At 36.4% G+C, this 8628-nt stretch overlaps 1 pseudogene; it reads right to left on the bottom strand.

The window, feature by feature from the left end:
- Positions 1-3452: 3452 nt before the first annotated feature.
- LOC101387997 (UDP-N-acetylglucosamine transferase subunit ALG13 pseudogene) lies at positions 3453-3638 on the bottom strand (annotated as a pseudogene).
- Positions 3639-8628: the final 4990 nt, after the last annotated feature.

Here is an 8628-nt window from a genome sequence, read left to right as displayed (position 1 = left end):
TTAAGAAGTGAGGAGTCAGAGAGAGCGAGTTGTATTTACTGTGCTTCGACTGTGTCCCAAGTGTTAAGCTGGGTGCTCATAGCTGTTGTGTTACCATTTGAAGTAGTATTATTATATAGCCCTATCTAGAAAAGGATCTACAGAGAGGGAAACAAGCTCAGAGAGATTAACTTGCCAAACATCACACAGCTATGAACAGCTAGAAACAGGATTCAAGACCCATACTTCTTTCTAGTACACCACACTGTGCGAGAGGTCACGGAGATTGTTTGACCAATATCAGCATACTGGCTTCCAAACTATCTGCATGAAAGACTTCCAGCTATAAACTAATATTTGCCAACATAAAAATTGGTCCTAGTTATCACCAATGTTTCATGACTGTTTGGGAATATTTTTCCATATTTTGAAAAGTTGGGTACTTGTGTCTCAGTTTAAATCACTAAGAGTTTGCACACCAGTCCTCTAAGGAACAGGTCCAGATGTGACTCCTCACAATCCTGTGACTTTTCTTCATACTTCACTTCAGGTTTACCTTTTAAACACAGCACACATGTAAGCAGCTGGACTATTTATCTGAGTTTGTGTTCTGTTTTTACTTTTGGCAGACTCAGAGGAAGTGGAAGTAACTGCACAGGTGCAATGTCAGCAACTGGCCTGATTCACGGTGTGGCTTCTTCTAAAGTGGGTGCTGCCTGTCTCAGTCTCCTCTCGCTGCTGTAACAAGATACCCCCAACTGGGGAGCTTAAACAACAAACACTTATTTCTCACTCTTCTGGAGGCTGGGAAGTCCAAGATCAAGGTGCCAACAGATTCGGTTCTTGGTGAGGGCCCTCTTCCCGGCTTGTAGACAGCTGCCTACTCACTCTGTGCTCACATGGCCTCTGCTCAGTGCGTGTGCATGGAGAGGGGGTGCTCTGGCGTCTCCTTCTCTTCTAATAAGGACACTAATCACATTATAGGGGCTCCACCCTCATGACCTTGTCTAAACCTAAGAACCTCCCAAAGGCCCCACCTCCTAATACCATCTCCATGTGGGTTAGGGCTCCAACATATGAATTTAGGGAGGACACAAACGTTCAGTCCATAACATTGCTGGCAAGATGAGAAGCTTTACATATTTATGTACAATATCTATTGACTCTTGTGGAAATACACTGTTTAGGCTTAAAACAGCAGAAGTTTATTCTCTCACAGTTCTGGAGGCTAGAAGGCTGAAATCAAGGTGTTGGTAAGGCCACGCTTCCTCTGAAGCCTCTAGGGATGGTCCTTCCTTGCCTCTTCCAGCTTCTGGTGGTCCCAGGTGTTCCTAGGTTTGTGACAGCATAATCCCAATCTCTGCCTCCATTTTCACTCGTCCTTCTCCCTATATTCTGTGCCCTCATAAGGAGAACTTCTTATAAGGACAGCAGTCACAGTAGATTAGAAGCCCACCTTACTCAGGTGTGAGCTCATCATTTTTTAAAGTTGTCATAAAATATACACAAGTAAAATTTAACATTTTACCTATTTTAAATGTAGATTTCAGTGGTATTAAGTACATTCATATTTTTGTGCAACCAGCACAACAGAACATCTTCATTTTCCCATACTGAAGCTTTATATTCATTAAACAATAGCTACCCATTCTTCCTTCCCTGCACCCTGGGTAACCAATCTTCTACTTTCTGTCTCTATGGATTTGACTATTCTGGGTACCTCATCTAAGTAGAATCCTACAGTATGTACTTGTCCTTTTGTGATGGGTTTATTTAGAAGCATAAAGTTTTCAAGGTTCTTCCACATTGTAGCATGTGTCAGAATTCTTTTCCTTTTTAAGGCTGAATAACATCCCACTGTATGCACATACTAAATGTTGTTCATCCACTTATTTGTTCATGGGCATTTGAGACACATCCACCTTTTTGCTTACGTGAGCAATGCTGCTATGAACAAGCGCGGACTAATATCTACTCAAGTCCCTGCTTTTAATTCTTTTGGGTATATACCTAGAAATGGAATTGCTGTGCCCTTATAAAAGATATTTCAGAGAGCTTTCTACCCCCGTCTGCTACGTGAGGACAGAGAGAAGACAATCATCTATGAACAAGACAGTTGTCTCTCACCAGACACCAAATCTTCTGGTGCCTTTGTCTTGGACTTCTCACCCTCCAGAACCATTAGAAATAAATTTCTTTTGTTTATAAGCCACCCAATCTATAGTTATAGCAGCCCCAAGGGACTAAGATAACATCATACCAATATTAAATATCCCAATCAATGAACATGGGATGTCTTTCCATTGTTCATGTTTTCTTTAATTTTTTTCAGTAACATTTCGTAGTTTTTAGTGTATAAGTCTTTTGCCTTGTTGGTTAAGTTTATTTCTAAATATTTTACTCTTTTTGTTGCTATTGTAAATGGAATTGTCTTCTTAATTTCTTTTTGGATTGTTCATTATTACTGTATAGAAAGGCAACTGATTTTTGAGTGCTGATTTTGTATCCTGCAACTTTTCTGAATTCATTTATTTGTTCTAACATATTTTTTTGGAATCTCTGGGGTTTTCTACATATAAGATCATGTTGTCTGTAGACAGAGATAATTTTACTTCTTTCTATCCAATGTCTTTTATTTCTTTTTCTTGCCGATTTGCAATAAGAGTTCCAGTACTATTTTTAATACAAATGGTAGAAGGGCATGCTTCCCTTGTTCGTGATCTTAGAGGAAGAGCTTCAGTCTTTCACTACTGAGTAGGATCTTAGCTGTCATTTCTTCTACTTTTTTTTTTTCTGTAAGTCTTTTTTAATTTATTCTTTTCAAACCAGTAATGTTTTGACATTGGGCAAGATTATTTTATCACTTCTCTTTGTATTTAAGAGAAGAAAAGGTGAACATATCCACTCCACTCTATTTGTCAGGATAAAGGTAGTTTCTTCAGGTACAGTTGATCAAGTGACTAGATAGCTAGTCTTTTTTAGGCAATTATTGAACTTTTTATTTAACAAAGTACGGTCCATTATTTTTTCTCCTTTTTAAAAAAAATTTGCTTCCTTGGATTGTGAAGTTGAAGATGCTAACCCTAATGCAAAATTCTTAAAAAGTTTGTTATTCTTTTTTTTTATTCTAAGAAATATCAAACTAACTACATTTATGGCTCTATCAAAGTTTTCAAATCTCTTTCATTTTTTTCAGGATTCCAAATCCATTTGGGATTCTAGGATAAAATCTGTGAATGTTCACTACATATTTCTTTTACTAAAATATGAAAATTAGAGGAAAATCTAATAAGTTTACTGAACTGCAATTAGGATTTGGACACAAATGCAAATGTTCACACTATAAAATTTTCTATATATTCTTTAAATGTAGGAAATTTATTAATTTATATTATTTTGCAAATATATATTTTGTATTTAATTTGATTTAATCAAATTCCATAAGGTTGGATTTAGGGGATGTTTTTGAAGTCTTATTTTTGTAATCCAACAACTTCATACAAAAGTGTGAAAAATATTTCTGGCTGGCCAGGAGGAAAACATTTCAGTGTTAATAAGTCCATTAATTATAATAGCTCAGGAAGTGTGCTACAAGTATACTAGAAGAGATACCCATCTTTGTGTAATTATTTTGCCAATTCCAGCTGACGATTGTTCATCAACCTTTTGGTTATAACCACCACAAGTGGCTTTCCTTTTTCCAGAGTCTCTCAACACCTTCCTCCACCCTCATGGCTAATAACAAGACCGGCTTTCTGAAGGTCTTCTTTCAAAAACTTCTCGTACCTGTAAAGATCCAAAGTAAACGACTCAGTAGTGAATGGTTCAGATACCTCAATCTCTCTACCATTTGAAGGACAAGTGGTTGTAACCAAGGCTCTTGATTATCAAGCTGTGAAAGAACTGGTCTTGCAAGAAATATGAGAGGAGACAAAGACTTCAAAAAAGGCATTGAGAACTTAGGGGGAAACCAAGTAACAGCATCATTCTGCCTCATGGATTGGGCTGTGAGAACCATGAGCCTTGAGGAGAAGATGCACTCAGGGGGCACCATGTCACTGGAGGACACTGGCCCTGAGGGCACCTGAGGAGGAGGAAATGTGCAGGCTCAGCCCAAGCACAGCAAGCTGAGGCAGGGGAAGGACAGCAGCAGGGCATAAGAGGTGCCAGATTGGTGGGCTAGTCCCCAAGGCAACTACTGGGCCCCAATTGTCATTGTTTATATATGGTTTTCTTGATGTAGTTTTCTTCTATTCCTAGGGTGTTGAATATTTTTATCATAAAAGAGAGTTGAATTTTGTCAAATGATTTTTCTGCATCAGTGGAGGTGATCGTGTGATTTTTTTCCTTCTTTCTGTTAATGAGACATTTACTATTGATTATTTTTCATGTGTTGAACCATTGCTACATTCCATCCCATTTGGGCATGATGTATAATCCTTTGAATATGCTGTTGAATTCTGTTTGCAAGTATTTTGTTGAGGATTCTTGCATCAACATTCATAGGGGATATTGGTCTTTAGTTTTGTTGTCGTGTGTTTGGCTTTGGTATGAGGGCAATGCTGGCCTGAGAGAATGAGTCAGGAAGGATTCTCACCTCTTCAGTTTTTGGAAGAGTTTGAGAAGGATTGGTGCTGATTCTTCTGTAAATGTTTGGTAGAATTCAGGAGTGAAACCATCTGGTCCAGGTCTTTTCTTTGTTGGAGGTTTTTGGTTACTTATTCAATTTCCTCTACTAGTTATAAATTTATTCAGATTTTCTATTTCTTTCTGAATCAATGTTGGTAGCTTTTGTGTTGCTAAGAATTTGTCCGTTTCATCTAGGTTCTCCAATTAGTTGGTGTACAATTTTTCATAGTATCTCATAGTCATTTTTATTTCTGTATGATCAGTACTAATGTCCCCACTTTCATTCTAATCTTAGTAGAGTCTTCTGTCTTGCTCTCCCACTCTTTTTTAGTAAATATAGCTAAAAGTTTTCCTGTTTTGTTGATCTTTTCAAAGAATCAACCCTGGGTTTCATTGATTTTTCTCTACTGTTTTTCTATTTTTAAAATCTTTGCTGTAATCTTTATTATTTCCTTCCTTCTGCTGGCTTTGGGTTAGTTTGTTCTTCCTTTCATAGTTCCTTAAGGTATAAAGTTAGATTGTTGATTTTGGATCTTTTTCTTTTTTGCTATACAATTTACCAGTATAAATTTCCCTCTTAGCACTACTTTCACTGCATCCTATGAGTTTTGATATAATGTGTTCTTATCTCACTTGTCTCATGATATTTTCTAATTTCCCTTATGATTTCTTCTTTGACTCATTGACTGTTTAAAACTCTGTTGTTTAATTTCCATATATTTGTGGATTTTACCTTTTTTCTTCTGTTATTCATTTCTAGTGCCCTTCTATGTGATCATAAAAGAAACCTTGTATGACTTCAATCTTTAAAATTTTTCAAGACTTATTTCATGGCCTAACATATAGTCTATCTTGAAGAACATTCCATGGATCTCGGAGTATTTTTGTTTGTGGTGGAGTTGTTTTGTATATATTTTTTAGTTCCAGTGGGCTTATAGAATTTTTCAAGTACTCTGTTTCCTTATTGATCTTTGTTCTGGTTGTTCTACCCATTTTTGAAAGTGGAATATTGAAATCTTCCACTTTTATTATAAAGCTGTCAATTTCTCCCTTCAATTCTATATTTGCTTCAAATATGTTGGAGTTCTGATGTTTGGTGCATATATGTTTATAATTGCTATATCTTCTTCAGGAAAATGTCCTTTACCTCTTGTAACAGTTTTTGCCTTAAAGTGTATTTTGTTTGATATTAGTATAGCCACTTCAACTCTCTCTTAGTTACTATTTCTATGGAATATCTTTTTCAGTTCTTTCACTTTCAATCTACGTGTGTCATTAGATCTAAAGTGCATGTCCTGTAGTCAGTAAATAATTGGATCATGTATTTCTATCCATTCTGCCAATCTCTGACTTTTAATTGGGGAATTTAATCCATTTACATTGAAAGTAATTACTAATAAGAATGAACTTACAGATGCCATTTTGATATTTGTTTTATGTATGTCTAATATCTTACATGTCCCGTATTTCCTTCGTTGCTGCCTTCATTTGGGTTTAGTTAATTTTTTGTAGTGACACTTTTGATTCTCTACACATTTCCTTTGTATTATTCCATAGATATATTCGTTGTGGTTACCACAGAGATTTCATATAATATGCTAAAAGTTGAAAGTTGACCTTTTTTGTTACAGGGAAAGTTTCACCCTGAGCTAACATCCGTTTCCAGTCTCCCTTTTTCTCCCCCTCCCTAAAGCCCTGGTGCATGGTTGTATATCCTAGTTGTAAGTTGTTCTAGCTCTTCTATGTGAGCTGCCTCCACAGCATGGCAACTGACAGGTGAGTGGTTTGGTTCTGTGACCAGGAAGTGAACCTGGGTCATCAAAGCAGTACGTGCTGAACTTTAACCACTAGGCCATTAAGGCTGACTCGAAAGTTGACCTATTTTGAAGTGATATCAAGTTAACTCAAATTGCACACAATACTCTGTTCCTCCCTCCACATTATATTACTGATGTCACATTACATCTTTATATATTGTATTAGCATAGCTTTACTATTATTTTTTATGCATTTGTCTTTTAAACCTCGTAGAAAAATAAAGTAGATTTACAAACCAATTCTGCTTTTTATATTTGCCCATTTATTTACATTTACCAGAACCTTACCTTACACCACATAAAAAAATTAACTCAAAATTGATCAAAGATCTAAATGAAAAATCTAAAATTATAAAACTTTTGAAAGAAAATATAAAGAGAAATCTTCACATCATTGAATTTGGCAGTGATTTCCTGGATACACACCAAAAGCACAGGAAACAAAAGAAAAAACAGGTAAATTAGTTAATCTCAAAATGAGCAACTTCTGTGTATCAAAGGACACAATCGACACAGTGAAAGGGCAATCTATAGAACGGGAAAAAATAATTGTAAATCTTATATCTGATAAGAAATCAATATCCAGAATAAATAAAGAATTACTACAACTCAACAAGAAAACAAGAAACAACTTGTTTCAAAAATGGGCAAAGGACTTGAATAGACATTTCTCCAAAGAAGATATACAAATGGCTAACAACTACAAAAAAAGGTGTTCAACATCACTAATCATTAGGGAAATGCAAATCAAAACCACAGGGAGATATCACCTCACCTCACACTCATCAGGATGACAACTATCAAAATATAGTTTTTATAAAAATGTGGAGAAACTTGTGCACTCTTAGTGGGAATGTAAAGTGTGCAGCAACTATGGAAAACAGTATAGCAAATCATGAAAAAATTAAAAAATAGGAATTATCATATAATCCAGCAATTCTATTTCTGGGTATATACCCCAAATAATTGAAAGCAGAATCTCAAGAGATTTTGTACACCCATGTTCATAGTTGCATTATTCACAATAGCCAAGAGGTGAAAGCATCTGTCAAGTGTCAGTTGACAGATGAATGGATAAAAAAATGTGGCAGATATATACAATGGAGTATTGCACAGCCTTAAAAAGGAAGGCAGGGGCCGGCCTGGTGGCACAGTGGTTAGGTGCACACACTCCGCTTCGGAGGCCCAGGGTTCACAGGTTCAGATCCTGGGCGCGCACCGGTGCACCTCTTGTCAAGCCATGCTGTGGTGGTGTCCCATATAAAGTAGAGGAAGATGGGCATGGATGTTAGCCCAGGGCCAATCTTCTTCAGCAAAAAGGGGAAGATTGGCATTGGATGTTAGCTCACAACTGATCTTCCTCACAAAAAAAAAAAAAAAGGAAGGCAATTCTGACACTTGTTACAATGTGGATGAACTTTGAAGAAATTATGCTAAATGAAGTACACCAATCACAAAAAGACAAATACTATAGGATTTCACTTATATGTGGTTCTTAGAACAGTCAGACTCATAGAGATATAAAGTAGAATTGTGGTTGCCAGCGGCTAAGGTGGGAGAATGAAAGTAGTTTAATGGATATAATTCACTTTTGTGAGATGAAAAGAGTTCATGGCACAACAATGTGATTGTACTTAACACTACTGAACTGTACACTTAATGGTTAACATGGTAAATTTTATGTCGTGTGTATTTTGCCACAATTTTAAACATAAAGTGTGTTTGAGTATGTGAAAGGGGGAGAGGGAGAGAGAGAAGGAGACAGAGAATATTCACATACACATGGTTAACTAGTACAACTAAATAAAATAAGATATCAATGGATACAAATTCTCATGAAGAGATGTGAATTTTTTATTCTTATGAAAACATTCCTGTACTTTCTCTCTATCTGGGATAAAAATGTTTTATTTTATAATAAAAGAAAAGAATAAAAGAGCTTTTCAAGTGTATGTTACTTGGCTAGTCCCAAAGGCAAATGGACAAACATGAATGCAGACAAATGTTTGAAAGTTTTAGAGTTGGAATAAAGGTCCAAGTTCTGTTTAGTTTTCAAGGTTGAGATGAAGGGAAGGTGGGATGGATCCTGGGAGGGATGAGAGTCTAGGAGCCACTCATGCTTGTCCCTTTATAGTCCCCACAGGTCTTGACTTGAGCTGACCACCTGGCAGAACAGAGTTCACTAGCAAAGAGCTGCTCCAGA

This window comes from Ceratotherium simum, chromosome 12, assembly GCF_057802395.1.
Source record: "Ceratotherium simum simum isolate JZ-2026a chromosome 12, ASM5780239v1, whole genome shotgun sequence".
In the NCBI taxonomy this organism is placed as follows: Eukaryota; Metazoa; Chordata; class Mammalia; order Perissodactyla; family Rhinocerotidae; genus Ceratotherium; species Ceratotherium simum.
The sequence above is the reverse complement of the archived record's forward strand: the minus strand, read 5'-3'. Positions and strand labels throughout refer to the sequence as shown.